The sequence below is a fragment of the Callorhinchus milii genome, unplaced genomic scaffold (genome assembly GCF_018977255.1).
Source record: "Callorhinchus milii isolate IMCB2004 unplaced genomic scaffold, IMCB_Cmil_1.0 Scaffold10, whole genome shotgun sequence".
NCBI lineage: Eukaryota > Metazoa > Chordata > Chondrichthyes > Chimaeriformes > Callorhinchidae > Callorhinchus > Callorhinchus milii.
Window position 1 is genome coordinate 17,910,431 of NW_024704751.1, and position 20,444 is coordinate 17,930,874.

At 42.7% G+C, this 20,444-nt stretch overlaps 1 protein-coding gene across 2 annotated transcripts in view; it reads right to left on the reverse strand.

Annotated features, from left to right (window-relative positions):
- Nucleotides 1–1,981: 1,981 nt before the first annotated feature.
- The window catches only part of LOC103179592 (KH domain-containing, RNA-binding, signal transduction-associated protein 1), a 61,888-nt gene continuing 43,425 nt past the window's right edge, over nt 1,982–20,444 (reverse strand). For both annotated transcript variants that reach the window (XR_006085317.1, XR_487994.2), the window contains exons 11-12: nt 8,812–9,113; nt 1,982–2,766 (exon numbers count right to left, since the gene is read on the reverse strand). The gene's annotated coding sequence lies outside the window, so the exon portion shown is untranslated. The remainder of the gene's footprint in view (nt 2,767–8,811; nt 9,114–20,444) is intronic.

Consider the following 20,444-nt stretch of genomic DNA (forward strand, 5'->3'; position numbering starts at 1 on the left):
GCCATCAACTGTACCTTGGATTACTGCAGGTTTGTCTGGGTCAGGAACTAGATCTCCGAGACCATCAGAGAGCTGTCTTGATTCTGAAAATACGTTGCAAAGCAAGTCACGTTGGTGCTAGATCAGGTCCACAGGGACCCCACAACCCTCATTCTCCCCCCCTCAGGAGGATAATTGATTGAGTTGGCATACGAGTTGTCCTCCTTTTTAAGGGGAACAGTGATTGCAAACCTTGCATATTATCTGCTGGCACCGTGCCACTAGCTCTACCCTGGAAGTGCACATTCAGCGTGTTAAAACTTTAGGAACAGTTAGATGTTTTTTCCATGGATCTCAATTAATTAAGATCAATACCAAAACATCTAAATAATCCCAGCCTGAATCATGCAATTGATGCTCTCAACACAAATGATGATGCATTACAACTGTGTGCTAAAGTCTTTTATTTGATGGGATATTAATGCAACATCTTGTACACATTCTGTCTCTTCCCAACTCTCTTCCAATGTGAGTGTCCTTGGTTGTAAGAGTGCAATAGCCTACCCTGCAGTCAGCTGCGCACATCTCAAACAGTGTTCACTAACCAAGAAGGGCATTTGAATAGCAGAGAAAGTGTCCCAATACAACACATCTCTCCCCCTTCGCCCCCAGGATGCGTGTATATGTTTACAGATATTCCAGGCCGGTACATTAGTCTTGCACAAATCTCCCACCCGACAGCCAGATACTGAGATCTCAAAAATCATTGGATAAACAAAGCACGTTATCTTGGAAATACTTAACACTTAACTTCTTCAGCACACGCTGAAATCCACTGGAGACGTGGCTTTAATCTCTGGAACAGAAGGCACTCCAAATGTGCAGATCTTTCTTATTCATAATGAAATGCAGACTCAATTAAAAAAAAAGCCCAGCAGCAATCCCATGTAAAGTTTTACACCACAACAAAGTGCATTTATACATAGATATTTTTTATGCGCTCGATAGAAATGGTGGAGGATACTGAGGAGTGGTATAAGAGATTTAAAGATATTGATCAAAGACACTGTCAAGAGATCTCTTTAGGAAGCAGGGAAGAGAGCAAGCGAGATGAAGGTGACTTTGGATGAGAGATCTAGAGGACAGAGGAATGGTGTCTGAAAGATTGGCTCAATGGTGGAGTGAAGGGAGTAAGGAATGGGAATAAAACAGAGTTGAAAGAGCAAAGGGTACAGGTTTGAATATGAGGCTGTAGAAGGTTTCACAGGGATGGTAGGGCAAACCAGATTTAGAGACGAGAATCCTCTGAGGCAGTGGGAGACAATGGAGCCCGGAAACGATGAGAGGCAATGGATGTGTGGGTGGCAACTGTGGCTGCAGTCTCAATCATTAACAATCCTAGATTTGTCTGCAATATCCAGTTAGGAGAGGTCAGAACCCAGACAGTAACCACCTGAGTGCAACAGGAACAGACTAGATGTTATACATTACTGCAGAGGTAAGAACGAGCACACTGGACTGAGCCTGGCCCACACCTAAACAAAAGCTGCACTAACTGTTATACGGTTGGTGTTGATAATACTGGGTTACTGTTTATTCTATAACTACAGATAATAGAAAGGCAACACAATCAATAATACTATTGGACTCTCTATACAATTCAGATCCTTGTTTGCACCCGTTCATCTACTTTCATCATTGTGCCAGGCCTCCTATATTGCATGACGAGATGACTTGTCACTCACCAGAGCAAACAGGAAAGCCAAGGCACAGATGCAAGTCACAAGAAGTCTAACGGGAGCGGGGTGTGGGTGAGGGGGTTCCAGCCAGAATTTGTAAGACTCAGCACTGCGACAAATGGCTGTCAAGTGCGTTAAAGCATTTAAAACGATCTTCACATTTCCGCCATGGGAAAACAAGCTAATTATTGCGCATGTCATTCGCCAAGACCGGCAGAGCCAAATGGCATCATGTCAAATCACAGTAAAAACACCTCGCATTCTTAAGGCTGTTAAAATTACTTTAATAAAAAGCAACTGGTTTTGAGAAGGACAATTTTGCGACCTTATACACAAGAATTATACACGCGTCGGAACATCTTAAAACACCAGTTACTGCGTATGGTGATCAGCAAAGCATTGAGTCTCCTGCAATGATTTCAAGGTTACTCCAGTCTCAAAGGAGATAAGACTCAGTTGGAGCAAGCACACCATCACTCAACCAACTTCACCCAGAGTCCTGGACAACACTTTGGTTTCTCGTGGAGGAGCTCACATCACAGTCGCTCAATGCTCCCTTCAGGTTAGCAACAACTGATTGAAATGGCTCCTGCAGGATCCTGGGGGAGATCAAAAGGCTTCTCTTCGCTAACTGTTTTTTTTACAAATATATACATCATTACATCATTGATTCATGCCTCAAGGAGAGATTCAGAATAAGAATCACAGAGCGTGCTTGCTTGGTTCTGTGAAGCTGCAGCCTCTTGAATACAGGCGCTGTTTAACCCCCGGCAGACAAGATGACAAATTCTCGTCAGCAATTCAGACAGTGCATTAATTAAAGATCAGCTTCGAGGCAATGTACAACCTTAGACATGGTGTGGGTTCGGAGAGCAGGCTTGCATACACTAGTTGGAGGTAGAGCACAGACTCAGGCACGGGCACAGTATACACACACTGCGCAGAATACAAGCCTAGATGCAGCACGCACGTTATCAGAAGTACTTTCTGTTCACAATCTGATGAATGGGCTGCAGCTCTATGTGATCTTGCTGCTCAGTTTGTAGACCTGGAAGACAAAGTAAGTAATAAATACATACATAGGATACAGGCACAGTCAGCGACATACGCAGGCAGGGAGTAATTTTTTGAGGTCTGTAGAAACCTCCCCATGCAGCACGAAGAAGCCTGTAAGTGAGGAAACATCTCAAAAGTAATTCACAGGTAATTACTGTCAAGTATGGAAGCTGTGGGCAAATGTGGCTGACAGTTTGTGCACAGCAATGTCCCACAAACAATCATGAAGTGAATGATTAATTTTTCCAGAGGATTGTTGGCCAGGAAATAGAGAAATTCCCTACTATTTTTGAATAAAAGTCATGTTTATATACAGTTAATTCACTTTACAGTATTGAGATGTCTCGAAGATGTGATAAGGCCCTATATCAAATGCAAGGATTATTATGTTTAAATTTACTGAGGAAGAACAACGTTAGTCCAGAATGTGAGCTCAAGTCACAACATGGAGCTTGAACCTACAACACAAAAAGATTACATTTGCATAGCGCCTTTCATGTTGGGAGGACATCCCAAGGTGCTGGACAGAGAGTTTCGGACCCGAGCTGGGGGTCAGGATTGGTGGAGGACAGGGGGAAAAGCAGGGTGATCGAAAGCACGGTCGAAGAGGAGGATCTTGAGATGGGTCTTGAAGGAGGCAAGGGAGAAAGGACTGCAGGATGGAGTTCCAGAGGGTGGGAGCGGAGTGGCAGAAGGCCCGCCAGCCAATGATGGGGCGAGCGAGGCAGGGGATGTGAAGCAGGCTGGAGCCCACTGAGCGGAGGGAGTGGGCAGGATGGTAGGGGGTTAGGAGGTCGCAGAGGTAGGGGGGAGCAAGATCATGGAAGACTTTGAAGGTGAGGCCAGGATATTGAACAGTATCCTCTGTGTAATGGAAAGCCAGTGGAGTCGGGCGAGGATGGGGGTGATAGGGTCACTGGTTTCACGGGGCTGCGGTGTGAGACAGTGGTGGATCCGGGTGAGGTTGCGGAGGTGGGGGAAGGTCAGAGCGGGTCATGGAACAGACATGGGGTAGAAAGGTCAAACAAGGCACCAAGGTTCTGGACTGGTTTAGTGTATCCACGGATGGTGATGCTGTCAGCGCTTTACGCAGGGGAAGCTGCTGCAATTTATCACAGTTCTGGTCTTATTTTAATTCCAAAAGCTGTCCTGAAGACTGGGACAGTTTCTGCCAATATTTTCCTGTTCTGTGCTCTGACAACGTGACGCAGAATGATGGAAGGAAACTGTAGCACAGAGCACTCCAGACGCCTCGTGTGGATTCCCACTTCCATTTATAGGAGTGTATTGCAGCCTCAGAATATATACGTAGACTTACAGTAAACTCCTGATAATGTCTCTCCAAGAGAAAAGCGCTCAGTGACGAGTTTTCAGGAGTGGCAAGTTGAGTTATATGTGTAAATACATAAATAAATGTGGCCAGGATATTAATAATAATTCCTCCAAAGCAAAACAATAATAAATTGGTCATTTTCAATCCACGACTGTTTGTGGGACGCTGCTGTGCGCAATTGGCTGCCGCGTTCGCCCACAAATATACAGTCAATTCACTTTACAGTATATTCTGTGAAGCGCTTTGGGACGTCTAGAAGACGTGAAAAGCGCTATATCAAATGCAAGGATTATTATTATTATTAACAGCACGATGACTTAAGCGGTAGAGACATAGTAAGCCAGGGTCAAGTTATCAGGAGTATGTACACACATATATATATTTATATACATACGCACACACACATCTGTTATAATATAAGGTTATTACACAAGTGACAGGTTAACAGTCTTGCCTTGCTAACACTTGGTTGTCTGTTGGAACATTGCACAAAAAGAAACTCACAAAGACAGGATCAAATCATATTTAATTCAGTACCTCTCTGCTCCCGTGGGAAGCCTCACAAATTTGATTTCCACAAGCCCTCCCTGGAGTTTTACTTTAATATAGTAGAATGTCAGAGGACGTATTAAAATATTCCTCACTTGGGCCATTGCTACAAAAGCCGCTATGTAAAACCAGACTCCGATTTAAGCAGATCTTCAGAGAATTCATGTTTATTTCTGGGGCGGGAATTGTAACGAGGCCGCATTTTCAGCAAGCCATGGTTAAGGCTCTTTGTGTTTAAAATGATGGATACGATTGGAGTATAGGATGCTCAGGGAAGATATCAAAAACAAAAAAAACACTATGAAAGCCAAGCAATTTTCTCATTATAGACCCTTGCCACCCAGGATTTGTGGAAGAAATTGTGTGGAGTCCTGCAGTGTATTGGTTAGAGCACTCACCTCGCAAGCGAGAAGACCCGGGTTCGATTCCCGGGAGGTTGAAAGGTTAGGCACACCTCTGTTTACCAAGTAGGAACCCGGTTGCTAGACGATTGACGGATTGCTTTTCTGGGGTAATAATCCCTTAAAAAAAATAGTAATTTGGTCTATCAATCCATGACTGTTTGTTCACCCACAAAATATACAGTCAAATCACCTTAAAGTATATCCTGTGAAGCGCTTTGTGACGTCTCGAAGACGTGATCAGGCGCTATATCAAATGCCTGAATTATTATTATTAAGCTTCTTTTAGTAAACGATCGAATGTTCACAAAGAAAATGAGCTCTGATAATATTAACCTGGGTCCTCCGTGGATTTTAAGACTTCCTGTGGCCAACTTTGGCAGCGACTGTTCAACACACTCAGAGGCATAAGCTACTCTCTAAGATGTCACTTTCACTGCTGACTCACAGAGTACATACACTATTATTTCAGACACAGTTAATCTGGTCCCTAAGTAGATACGTCCACAGCTCCGATGAAACACGACAATAGATGGAGACGGTGACTGCTGTTGCTAGCGGTTACCAACGGCATCACTTAGCATATTGCGAGCGTTTCACCCTCTCTTCGCCAGCGCAGATGGAATGTGCGTATCTGTCTGCGGACGCACAGCCTGGTGCTCCAGGTAATTTAAATTTATACCTTCCCCGAAATCAAAGTAATGGGATTGAATACAGATTGCATCTACTGCTGCCAAGGTGATTTTTCTCTCTGCACAAAAAAAAAAATTAAATGGCTAATTTAAGTGATAACCCACCTGAGTGATTCCTCGCTCCCCACCCCTCCTCACACACCACACACACACACTCACTCCATTTGGGCAGGAAATGCAAAACATACATATATTTTTTCACCTTCCAAATGTAAGCTTTAAACGGCAAGTGGGGATTTCAGATGGTGCTGAGTATCCCGGGCAGGGAGGTCCCAGCTGGACAAGCAGCAGGAAGCAGCCAGACAGTACTTTCACTGGCAAGCAATGTGGTTTCAGCTGGTTAGACTCCAGCAGTTACCCTAACACGCACTCTATCTACTCTGTCTTACAATCACATTCCCTGCCCGCTTCTAGAAACGGATTCATAGAATAAAGGGAATCAACTCTGGGGAAGTGCAATGATATGCCAGTACATCTACAAAACACACAGTCACTACACTTAAACAGTAATTCCTGTGAAGCGCTTTGAGATGTTCTCCCAAGGTGAAAGGCGGTGGATAATGCAAGGATCATTATTATGTGGCAAGCATATGAGGAACTCAGTCTGGTTTGGGTACTAATAAGTGCGGTGATAGGTTTCCGCGGTTGTCAAGTCGGGCACCAAAAAGAATACCCAAGAGAGTGACGAGTGCACCCGACAAATACAATATCCATAAACAGCCCTGAAAACAACAAGTGTCAAAGAAAATGAATAAAACAGAAATTCAAGACGACAAACTAAAATAAATAAATGAGCAACACAGCAACCTCAAGGATGGGCAAGGTAACAACAACAACTTGCACTTATATAGCGCCCTTCACGCCGGACGGTGTTTCGGAGCGCTTAATGACCAACGTTAGACCAAAGCGGTACTGTGTAAAATAAATGCCAATCCATCATTTAGGAATGTAACCGCAGGCTTCAATCCAATAAATTGATGTACAAGGCTGCAGCATTTAAGATGACCTGCAACATTCTGATAACACTGGATAGCAAGGTCATGAAGTGGAATTAGAACCTCATCACATGAATGGTAATGTTAGAGCCTTGTTAAAAGAAAGGCTGAAACCCAGCACAGCGGGAGAAAATAATATGATCTCCTCCGGACTCCTGGAGAATGTCACAATAAACAGAGAGCCCAAGAAGGAATAGATTGGAGATTGGCTGGAGGGAGTCACACGAGAAGCGCCGTCTTTCCCGACACGATGTCAGCACATAATAGCTTCGGACAAACTAAAAGCCAGCTTTGGAGCAGACTGTGCACAAATAGGAGCCACAGTCTGAGCAGCACGGGTTGTGTTCTCTATGTGGTACACGTCACCCAGCTATGGAGCAGGGCAAGGTATTGCAGTGCTACACTACTCCTGCCTGCAAGGTATGAGGCCCTCTACCCCAGACACACTGACCTTGACAAACCAACAGAGCAAAGCAAAACACCCTGGACTGCTCTGTCGAACATTGTAAACGTTCTTCACACCGGTAGCGTCTCGGAGCGCTTTAAACAGTAAGCCGCATGGGGCCGAAACTCGCATTCGACACGTTCCACAAATATTAATTACTGCTCTAAGTCTATCTTCAGCTGTGAAAATCCTATATTTAATCCAGAAGAAACTCAGCAGAATTTACTCCCAACACTGAAGTCACCAGTAAATTCGCGCGTCGATTTCACGCCAATAACATCACTTAGTTGTATTTTCCAGGCATTTAGCAGAGGAAGAACATAAGAATTTACAGGAATACTCTTTGGATGCAATGGTGGAGCCAGCTGGGTGCAATCTTGAAATGCGGTAAATTAATAATAATCTTTGCATTTGATATAGCGCTTTTGCACGTCTGAGACGTCTCAAAGCGCTTCACAGAATTCACACAGAACTGACTGTATATTTTGTGGGAGAAACAAAATATCGTGGATTGAAGTGATCAATTTTCTTTTGAAGGAATTATTAACCTCGGAAAAGCGATCTGTCAATCGACTAACAACCGGGTTCTTACTTACTGTTAGGCAAACAGAAGCATGTGGAGTAACGAAACATAGCCAACATTACGCCACCCCGGGAATCGAACCCAGGTCGCTCGCTTGCGAGGCGAGTGCTCTAACCACTAAGCGACAGAACTCCAAATTAAATGCTTTCATTTAAACGAACATCGTACAACGTATCCATTCAATCCGATACGGTGCAGCTCAGCCTTAACTGGCTTCACTATGGCGCAAATTCACTTATAAAGTGGACCATGCTCATTTCTTGCACAAACGCACCACAGGCGTTTTCCACTAAAACATCACATTTCCAGTTCACTAGGGCTGCTGCCTAAACAGGACACACAACAGTAAGTGGCGTTGTGGTGACCTGATCACCTGAAAGTCGGCCATTTATTTCTTTTAGCGGGGGAAGTGGTTGGCAAGCTCCCGGACAGATACATGCACCGTTAAATCAGTTGTTACACGTTGCTACTGTCACCGTGTTATAACAGGACTGCAGCAATATCATTCATGCACAGGAGCAGGTATCGAAAAGGTGGGGGAAAAGAACGAAAGGATCTCTGGATCCAGCTACCACACCGAGAAACAGCAGATTTGCCAAAGTACGACAAAGAGTTTGTACAAAGTACTGACTCAGTAGTCAGTTTGTCTCGAGAATAACATTTAGTAAAAGAGCATAGGTTGCCTAAGGTAGAATACATTTAATCAGATATTTTCTGAATCGTTGTTGATCTGAATGAATCAGCAATAGAAGTTCTGTAGGGCATACACAACCAGATTCGGGCAAATACTCGTGCCCAGTAAATTTAAAACCAAACTGTTCTATTGCATGTGCAACGTTTTGAGAGGGAGAGAAAAAGAGCGATGGCGTTCTCTACTTGCAAGTAGAAAACAAATTCCACCTATGGAGCCCGTCCCTATGAGTTTTGACTCAGGTCCACGATCGATGATAAAAACAACAAGGTCAATAACTTGCAATTTACACAAGAGCCCTTCATGTAGTGTAGCATCTCAGGGTGCTCGAGCACATCGTCAACATACCTTTGTGAAGTAATGCAGAATTCCTGCTAATTTCAATCTAACCACAGACCCGATATGGTTCATTCAATAGTCTGTGATGGAAGCGGGTGAGATCTGGCACACCCTAACCCAGATGGAACAACCGTGTTGGCTGGAATCAGTTGGCTCCTCAGAGAACGCTGGACTTAGATGTGCTCCTTAAAGAGGTTTCGGCAGAAGTTTCCAACTGTGTGGTTGAAGATTTCGAAGCCCCCCCCACCATCCTTTTTCCGAAGTATTGCCATCTCTGTACTCCTTGCAATCAAGACTTGGAAGAATTCTCCCTGGAAAAGAAAAGAGCAGATGGATGAGTGGCGATGTTACTGTATCAGCTTCAGATGGTCAAAGGCAAGGATGGCACCAATCACTCACTGCACAGCAGATCAACATCTCAACAACAACAACTTGCATTTGTATACTACCCTTCACACAGGGTAGCGTTTTGACTCCAAACATATGGCATTCAGTTTCTCCACAGCACTGCATTTCACAACCTTGATATGAAGAGCAGACCAGTATCAAACAGAAAGGCTGGCAGTATTTCACTCAAGGATAGAGCACTGAATATTCAAAGCCCACAATAATGAACTGGTTGAACATCTGAGCCATTTGGATTTTTAAAAAGATCTGCACCACGCTTTTCAGTTATACAATCTTCGGAGGTCAACTAATTGAAAGAGGAAACCGACAGTATAATAGAATACTGCGCTGTGCCCAATGTAATTACAGCACTGAGGTCTTAGTGATTTAAACGAGCTCAGGTATGCCAGTGCAGAGTACGAATCAATGATTTTTAATCTGACCTTAAAATGTCATAAAGCCGCGAGTGGATTCGATTACCAGGCTTCAGGTCTTGTCCCGTTTAGGGAGGTATTAAAACTGTGCATCAATTTCTTTAAGAATTAGCTCAGCCTTATTCTACCTCATCATTTCACGGAGTGTCAGGAGAGATGCTCTAAAACTAGACGATAAGTGATGTGCACCGTGAGTGAAATTTTGCAGAACTCTTCAATTTAGCTGAACATTCCCAGCCTAATTTCACAGCCAGTCTGGCAGGTTATAGACATTTCTATTCAGCTCAGTCACTTCTACAATCAGACAAATGATGTGCTTGTGTATAAATAAATATCAACTGATAACCCAGGTTTTCCCCACCATATGCTGACTCAATCTTTCAAATTAAGCTGGAAAAAGGGTAGTTTATCTTCTGAAAAACAGACATTAGGTTGTGGTTCTGAGGATTACCACAATGTCATACCATCAGCTCCACAAATCACTGGAAACAGATGAATCAAAATGGGTTTTCTATCTGCACTCAGAATCCAATACTTTTAACTTTCATTCAGCCAGTGATAGATACTGGATTTGCAACTGTTTAACTGGTTTGTAATAGTTGAATTATGAAACTGCAGCAGTAAGGAACCAAACCACTGGGCTGTAGGGAGAGCTTCCAAAGGTGGAAGTCAAGAGAGGTCCAGGCTCATGGGAGCAGACCAACGTATGGTACAAATAATAATATTAATCCTTGCTTTTAGTACAGCTACTCACCGTGTCGTTGAGATGCCTCGAAGCAGTTTACATAATATACTGCAGAGTGAATTTCTTTTTGACCGCGCCTTTGGTCACCTTCCTCCCCCCTCCCCCTCGCTCGGCCCTGGGATCCGTCACTGTGAAGCGCTCTGAGATGCAGTCCGGTGTGGAGGGCGCTATATAAATCCAAGTTGTTGTTGATTGTTGACTGTATATTTTGTGGGGAAAATACATATAGGATTCGTCTCTCGTGTTAATGAATGCGCAGAAAGAACCATTCATCAAAGCAGAGGGTGTGTTCAGCTTCTAGAAAGCGGTTTAAAAGATCATCCTAACATAAGTGTTATCCTTGTCGTCCTTGTCAATCAGTGCAAGCGCTCACTTAATATGCGGCATGTGCAAATACTCAATGTTCCACAAGGTGCCGCTGCTGTGGACACAATGCTGTCAAGCCTCGTACCAGTTATTTTTTGGTCAGCTGGGTCTCTGACACATGCACAAACCCATATGCTGACTCAATCTTTCAAACTAAGCTGGAAAAAGAGCAACCAAACCAAGCTGAGATTTCCATGTATCCCACCTACAAAATCTCAGATTGTTGGAATGGAATGCGCACTTTCTCCCTGGAGACACTCACCCTACTTACCTAATGCTGTAAAGGTTGGCAAGAGCCAAGGCTTGGGGAGTCCAGAGTTGGGGTAACTGCTGGAGTCTAACCAGCTAAACCCACACAGCTTGCCATTGATATTGCTGCGTGGAAAGGTTTCCCACCGCGTGTCCAGCTTCGCCCAACCTACCCATGAGGGCTTTGGCTTGAAGGGTTAACAGGAGCTGAGTGGGATGGCTCCCATGCTATCATGTGTGACTGTAAATAATAACCCTAAATAATCCTTGCATTTATTTGGTAAAGCATCTTTCACGTCAGGAAGACGTCTCAAAAGGGCTTCCCAGAATTCACTGTAAAGTGGAGCAACGGTGTTACGGGGGGGAACAACTGTACAAACATGAAACAAAACATGTGACCTTGTTCCATTAAAAATTGGAAAGCGGCAGATTTTTTGGCTAACAATTTAGAGGAGCACTTTCTGCATTAAAGCTCTATTATTTTTTTTTAGAAAATATTGAAATCTCTTCAGTTGTGCATTTATTTTGGCTGCAAAATAAAAGTTCATCCCAGGTCTCCGATCACATCACGAGCAGCTTCATCAGCAATTGTTGCCGGGCAGTTCACACCCGTGCACTGATATCAGCTGGTGCCACTGTTCTGAATTGGTCACAAAGGCGCCCTAAACACACCAAACTACAGCGAGAGCATCAAGGCCACTCCCAAAGTACAGAAACAGAGAGGCCAATGAACCACGGGATCAGAGAGCGGCTGAAATAAGCCAATAAAGCCACGAGAACTTCTAACAAGAGTCCTGTAGCTCAGTGGGTAGAGCACTCGCCTCGCAAGCGAGAGGACCTGGGTTCGATTCCTGGGCAGGGAGAAATGTTGGGCAAGTTTCCTTACTCCACATGCCTGTTTACCTAGCAGGAAGTAGGAACCTGGTTGTTAGTCGATTGCCAGATCACTTTTCCGGGGCTAATAATCCCTTCAAAAAATAATAATTTTGTCACTCAATCCATGACTGTTTGTGGGACACTGCTGTGTGCAATTGGCTGCTGCATTTCGCCTACAAAATATAGTCAATTCACTTTACAATATATTCTGTGAAGCCTATTGAGACATCTTCAAGATGTAATAAGGCACTGGAGCAAATGCAAGGATTGTTATTATTTATTATTTCCATTTATTCCCCCTTGCCCCCTGGCTAAATACCTAGCCAGCTTTGTAAAGCACTTAATGAGATAGCCTCCCAATGTGAAAGGCGATATAAAATAAAATTAGTATTTTAAAAAAAAACAGAACAGGAAGTGCTCATCAAATGCGGAGCATCAGTTCATTGCTCCAAACCACCTCAACCTAATCAGAGAACCAACAACAAGACACAGCTAGAATACTCGGAATACATCTATTCCTGGCCCTTCTCTGTTGGTCACAAAGCAACTAATCATGTGCCGAACTAGCTTAGAGCGCTCATTACACCAGGGAAGATTCCAAGCCAGCCCCAGGCATCACGTCAACAAATTATACAGGCCTTTGCTCTCTCTGTACCTGCGAGATATCAATTTCACAATATCTGATTCTCATTGTTCCTGACTGACTGCACACGCTTCAACTTAACTAATGTTCAAAATGAGAGATCAAGCTCCTGGAACAAACACAATTGCTATTATGGTCCTGGACAACAGTCCCCACCCCCCCCCACCCGCAAAAACTGGTGACTCGCTCCACGGCTGTTTGTGGGACACTGCTGCGGTTAAACTGGCTGCCACATTCGCCTACAAAGCACAACCACTGCACTTTACGGAACATCTTATGAAGTGCTTCGGGACATCCTCCCTACATAAAAGTTGCTTCATTAAATGTGAGCATCATTATTATGTTGCTTTTCTCCCCCGCAAAACATTTTCTAAGAAATGATTCACTTTTTGACCCTGCCAGCAGGAAATAGCAGCAAGGCTCACTCGATGCACATTTGTCATGCCAAGTAGCCTTTGGCCACAATAACAATGTTTGTTTTATTTTGCAGGAGGCAGAGGGAGGAATCCCGGGTGATTGCAGCAATCAGAGGTAGCCGGTTCTCCATTCGGGCTGAACTCGGTTCCCTAAAGCTTCTTATGTGAAGATTCTGTCATGACAATGCACGACAACGGACATCTAATTCCGACGATATGCCACAGCCCTGGAAATTGTCCAAAAGCTGCAAATCAAGTTGTTTTTCAGAAACAGTTCATGCCCTGTAGCGTTCCTCAAAGAGCTGAATGAGGCCATCATAGTCTACCTCCGTGACCTCAGCAGCAACGGATGACACGTTCCAACTGAAGTCAAGGCATTCTGGCTCAGTTAGTAGCACTCTTACCTCGGAGTCAGAAGGTTGTGGATTAAAACCACACCCTCATCCTCAAGTGCTGCGCGAGTGCTACTTTGTCAGAGATGCCATCCCTCGGATGAAACATAAACGGAGGTCTTATCTGCCTGTTCAAAGAAAGCGTTCCTTCTGGTGGTGGGGCTTCATTGAACATGTTTCATTATCATCCACACTAACTGTACCCATGAAGGACGATTATGAGTCTCTACACTCAACTGTAGAGGGTCTTCAATCTAATTGCAGCTCGAGAGTGTTCTCGAGCCCTGCTGTGACAGATTTGTTCACGCCTCTCCTTTCGCAGTTGTCAAATTAGCCATAGCTCTTTCCTTGCCTTGGGTGACTTGAGGGCACTTAATCCAGAGGAATTAGTCTGGCATTAAATGCTGTGTGTGTGTGTGTGTGTGCACACACATACATTAGTAGGGGCTATACTGAGCTGCTCCTTCCTCTAATTATCACACGTGAGCTGCGGTGAGTGGAGCAGAGGTCTGACGAGGACACTGCTGATTGCTGGCCTGATAACCTTTTTCCTCTCCGATGTGCTTAGTAAACCCAACCCCCTTTTTTTGCCAGATCTTTAGGTCAAGGTGAATACTCAGTGCTGCCTTCCAAGAACCTGTCAACATTACCTGGAAGAGGCTTCTCGGTTTCCACTAGAACCAAAAAACAACACAAACACAGGACCTTCACATTCCTGACCAGATTAATCAAAGCAACTTAACTGAAGGCGTTGACTAGTTACTCAGTGTTGAATTTGACGGTCTTTATACACCATCCAACGGTTTTGAGACCAAACCTGAGATGAAAGAGTTTGGGTTCCATATGAAATGTCTGTATAAGCATATTACAGCTAACTCGAACCAGAGCAAAGCAGGAAAAGGCATACTTTACCCATGAGGGAATTTCACACATTCCACTGCCTTACATTTCAAGAGCAAAACTTTCTGAGCTACAGTACGCTATGTTAAAGCACGGCATTGAGACCTATAGTCTAAATCTGGCTGCACAGATCACTTTACCTGGCTCTCTCTGCACTTTTCAAGTCATTTAGAAGAACCATTTGATGCACTTTTTGGAGGGCGTCTGAGACTTGCGGAAACCATCACTACGCTTGAGTATCGAAATCAAACTGAGAATTCCGTGCATCCCACCCACACGTGGAAATTCCAGAGAAAGATTGTTGGAATGGAATGTGCACTCTCTTCCTGGAGGGATGCATCCTGCTTATCTAATTCCGGAAAGTATTAGGCATAGGTCGGCAAGAGCCAAGGTATAGTATATCCGATGCATGAAATATGCAGAGGAGACCGAAAAGTTCTAGACAGACCCACACAAACTCTGCAGCTGCTCCCTTCACAGCTCGTATCAAATTGGGCGTTTTAACTGGGAGAAGGCGCGAAAGGTCAATGACAGGACAAGAATCTTCTTGCACGTCTCAATCTGCATTTAAAGTTCTTGTCATTAGAGCTAAGAGGTTCTTAAATACTGAAATCAAATTTAGTACCAAGAAACCCACACCAGCTAAATCCCACACATTAACTCGTCACCATCCCAAGTCAGTTATAAAGTGTTACAGTTGTATGAGCACTGGAAGATCATGAACAGTCCAGTGGCACTGCAAGTCTCAGAATCTTTATGTTGGCTTACATTCTCCCCGCATCCTGATTCAGCCCAATCCACCAGGATGTCTGCTGTGTGTAAATTTACTGCCGCATTTGCCTACAAATACATCCGTGCTAGGGATGGCCACGACACTTTTAGTACATCCTATGAAGTGGTTCGAGATTACCCAACGTTGTGGTAATGCACCATATCAAATGCAAGGATTATTACGATCATTATTAGATCGGGGTAAAGAGACGTAAGGTGTGATTGATGGAAAAAAAAGGTGATTTAGAAAAGCAAGAAAGCAATGACTCAGTGATATCAGATCGAATGGCCCGTTCTGAAAATGCCTATGCAAGTTACACAATACGTAAAAAACCCCAAATATCGGCACCAACTGTTAATATGGATTTTTTCCCTCAACATCCAAGTATAGACACTCAGTCTCAAACTCTCTACAAACAGAAAATTATATAAGCCCATTATCCTTTAGCAAAACAGCACAAAGGAATCACCAACACTATGCAATCAATGCCCGAAGAAAACTAATCAGATCATCAATAACTGGGGTGTCAGATACTAGATGAAGCTCAAAGTCCAGTCATCAGTTTCCTTGGATACGTCCAAGTAGAAGGCCATTAACATTGCACGGCTCTGTGGCTGTACTTCCACTGGTGGATTGCTAATCTACAAATCAGAGTTTAAAACATGAATCTCCAAGTTCAATACCCCAAAATAAATCTTCAGTAAGGCTTGGCTGACTGAATGGTACTGCACACAGAACAGATTTTCTTATGCCGCTGGCGATTTCTACAATGGCCGATTGCTTCATTTTCATTATTCAAACTTCTGCTACAGAGCGTTCAGTTGTAACTTCTGAAGTCCGAATACGTATTTGGCCACAGTGATAGCTTGAAAAGCAGCGATATTTGGAACACTTTTCGGAAGAACAGATGGCCGTGAGCTTACAAAGCTGCGGTACTTGAGGGAACTGGGCGATATCAGACCACATCAAAAAGTTATAACTATTTGATGAACAGAATGCAGTGCGCTCTTGGATGTATGACCCACAAAAGCAAATGGATAAAGGGCAGGAGGGTGCCCACTGCTCACAGTGTTGCAGCCCAGCAAGAATCCTTTCATGCTTGGATGAAGGGAGAAAAATTGGCAATAACAATATTTATACAGGATGCCTCCAGGCACTACGGTAGTCATGGGCAAACAGATATTTAGCAGAGGAACGAATAGCAATATGCCAAAGCATCCTCTGGGAGATGTCAAATGCATTCCATCCTACTAACATTACAGTTTGTGGTTTCAGTGCAGGTAACATTATTGCCTTTTGCAGGGATGACAAGAATGTATCATTAGAAATATAATTAAAACACTATTATTCCTACTGCTTTCAATTCACCTTGCCTATGCAGAAGAATACTACTACGTGCATCTGGGAGCTGCGATTAATCATAGCTGAAAGGCAGCCAAGTTTCCTGCTACCTCTGTAAATTTTAATCCTCGTGTAGATCAGATGATTTAGCGAGAAGTCTCCAACCCTTTTGAATTACGTTGAAACACTCCATGTGGAAGATTTCTGTTTAGCATTTTGCGAACAAGTCTGTTGCATAGGATCAGGATTTTGTTGGCCCACAGCAAGTAAAATGCCAGCATCTGATCCTCCCAAATCAGATGGGATTGCTGAAGCAGTACTGACGGAGTGGAACCTTTCTAGCAGTGGTATTCCTGTAATGTATGATTAAATGCAAAGCAAAGATGGAGATGCTATAAGAGAAAAAGTCTGTCCACTTTAGATCTGGGATTCAGAAGCAGTACTGCTTTCATACATAGGAAATAAGTAGGTCACTGGTTTGATTTTGTTTTAAAACTTTTAACGGATAATTGTTTTTAAAAAAAGATTCATTAGTAAGTCATCAGCCATTTTTGTGGTTAAAAACTACCACACCAAAAAAAAAGTTAACGATGGGGATTCATTTTTTCTCAACTTGGGAAAAAATTAGAAAACCTGATTAATACAGATTTTTACTGATTCTAATTGGGAGCCAGCAAGCGAAGGAATAAGGTAAACAACATTGGCTTAAAATAGCAAACAGGACTACAAAGTGAAGAAGGATGTGACTGGTTTATATTCACAAGAAAATACTTACGTACGTCAGCAAAATTCTGTAAGGTTAATGCTACATTGAGTGTATTATCCACTACACCATTTCATGAAGCATATAATGCAAACTGAGATAGAACATAACCAGCTACTTAACCAAACATTGAAAAAGTCACCAAAGCAACTAAGACAACGGAGTAGATTCAGGGGTCCATTCAGAACTTCCAGAGAATTACCTTCTGGAGAAATGGAAAGAAATACAAAACTGATGTTTCACATGAGTATGAAGATTATTCAATATCGGAACAGGCGGTCATTCAGGCAGTAAGGCTTGTTCCACTAAGTGTACTAGATCAATATAGAGTTTTCAATCTGCCTTTTCACCATAGCCTTTAATAAACCTTCTATTCAAATGTAATACAGCCCCACTAAAACACCTTTCACTAGAACAAATTCACTTCTAATGTGGACCTGGTTCATTGTGCACACATTCACCTGGTCTGTGGCTTCCCATATGCCATCTTGCACTAAAATTTTCAACTTCCAGTTCACTAGGTCGCTGTCGAAGGCACTTTCCACTCTGCTGAGCAGTAAGTGAAGTCAGTAAAAATGACCCAGAGATCACCCAGTTTAGCTTCCCACTCTGAACAAAAAGGACATGTGGCATCACTTCCTGCTTTGCACATAAAACACTTATTCTTTTAGCACGGGAACTGGATGGTGGCGAGCATGCACATTCAAACTCCATCACACCTCACTATAGCACATTTGATGGATCCCAATCACTATGTTGTGATAAGGTTTCGTTGTCTCTAGTTACCTCCCTTTTAAACATCCTAAAATGATTCTGTTTGTACGGACTTAGGAAAGAGAAAATGAATGGAAAGAAAAAGCCAAAAGTACATTATAATAATAATAAATATCCTTGAATTTGATATAGCGCTTTTCACGTCTTCTAGACATCTCAAAGCGCTTCACAGAATATATTGTAAAGTGAATTGACTATATTTGTGGGCAAAACGCGGCAGCCAATTGCGCGCAGCAATGTCCCACAAACAGTCTTGAATTGAAAATGACCAATTTATTATTGTTTTTTTTGGAGGGATTATTATTAGGCTCTGTGTGGAGTAAGGAAACTTACCAAAGGTTTCGCCCTGCATGGAATTGAATCCAGGTGTCTCGCTTGCAAGGCGAGTGCTCTACCCACTGAGCTACAGGACTCTACATTATCAACAGATACAACGTAAGATACTTTGCAAGGAAGCAGAAATCACGCACAATAATTATTTATATTTGAAGTTAACTTGCAGAACAGATGATCTCAAAGGAAAGTAAATAGAACAATACTAATTTGTCAACTACAATGACAATCAGTTGAGAATGTGTATCATAATATTTTCAATGCACATTCTTCTTCTCCTTTCCCTGAAGCAACCCTACCCTTTCTATGCTATATGGTGCACAGCTTGCAAGCAATGAACCAGTGATTATTAGCAATGACTTGACTGATTCCCTCACACTCCAAAAAATGTTTGTCTGTCTATCTGCTCTTCCCAAGTGCACTGCTCATTCGCATCAGCCTATTGAGCGTTAATAATTTAAAGGCAAATAAAGGCTCCTCTATTATTTTGGAGTATCGAATCACTTCAACAGGAGACATTAATTTGGCGCAAACTAACCACGCAAAATTTCACAATCAGTTAAGCCTTGGATTCACGAGAAACAAATTAGCAAACATTTCCCTAGTTATACCAGTTTCTAACTGGATCATTAGTTGGTGGTGTCAGAATATCTCAGTTTGTAGGACTCTTGCCTTTGGGTCAGAAGGTTGGGTGTCAGACGTCATGTTATGTTTACAACTGAAGCTAGAGTGTAGTCTGTATTTTGAAGATTCCAATGAGTCATTCAACCAAGGTCCTATCTGCCTGTTCAGGTGGATATTAAAGAAACCTTGACATTATTTGAAGACATTATTGGCTTATTATTTGACATTATTGGCTAGCTCGGTGTGCTAGCCAATAATCCTTTGGTTAAATTGGTCATTCTGTTTGTGGGACATCGCTCTTGACAAATTGACCACCACATTCACCTACAAATAGTCATTACACTTTACTTGAAACCCTGTGAAGCGCTTTGAGATGTTTCAATGTCATAATGCACTATATCAAATACAAGATTATATTACAGTATTCTGTACCATCCGTTAGCTGAACAAGATTAATTTTTAAAATAACATTTTCCCACCCAAGTTCAGCAAGATATACTAGGGAATGGGGTTCAGTGAGAGGAAACCAAATTCAGAAGAGGGTTTTCTACTGTTCAAAGCTTCTATTGTCGCTCAGGTCCAAAAACAAAGACAGCTCATCAATCCAAACAGAAATAATCAATCTGGCACTGCTGTTATTATGAATTGTCAACAGTATAAATGAGGTTTGCTTTTATAGCCAAATCGCTTTACAGTATATTCTGTGAAGCCTTTGAGATGCCTCAACAACTGGATAAGGAGCTATATCAAATGCAAAGGATTATTACTATTATAATCCATCCAATTAATATAAAAATATTAGTGTAATACAATTCCAGACACAGGGAAATTTTTCCGCCCTGCTTCATATTCCCTTTCCGACCTGCCCAATCATCAGTGTGAGCTATTCTGTCCTCGCTTTCTGGAACTGCATCTGAGAGCCCCTCCGATTTGCACGCTGCACAGGGTTTACTTCTTTGACTGTGCTTTTGATCTAAATCGCCCTTTTTATATAATGAATTCACCCTTTATACCAAATAATGTATAAATAAATAAGCCAATAAAGCCAAAAGAACTTCAAAAAGAGTCCTGTAGCTCAGTTCAAGTGAGACAGCTGGGTTCGATTCCCAGCTGGGTGATACGGTGGGCAAGTTTCCTTGCTCCACACGCCTCTGTTTACTTGGCAGTAAGTAGGAATTCAGTTGTTAGTCAATTGGCTGCCGTGTTTCGCCCACAAATATATAGTTAATCCACTTTACAGTATATTTCTGTGAAGCGCTTTGAGACGTCTAGAAGATCTGATAAAGCACAATATCAAATGCAAGGATTATTATTTTTCTATCAATCACTCCTTCCAACCCTTTGCCCAAATGTAGTAACAGCAATAATCACCACTGCATTTGATATAGCGCTTTATCATGTGGAGACATCTCAAAGTGCTTTGTAGGATTTACTGCAAAATGTAGTGACTCTGCATTTCTAGGCAGATGCAGCAGCTGATCCCTATTCACACCATCATGTTTATCAATTTTCTCAGTTACGTCAAAAATCTTTGTCAACAAGATTTGCTTTTAACCATGCTGATTGTCTAATCAATCCTTTGCAAGATGAGTTTAATTGGATCTAAATTAATGAAGGAGTTTGAGGG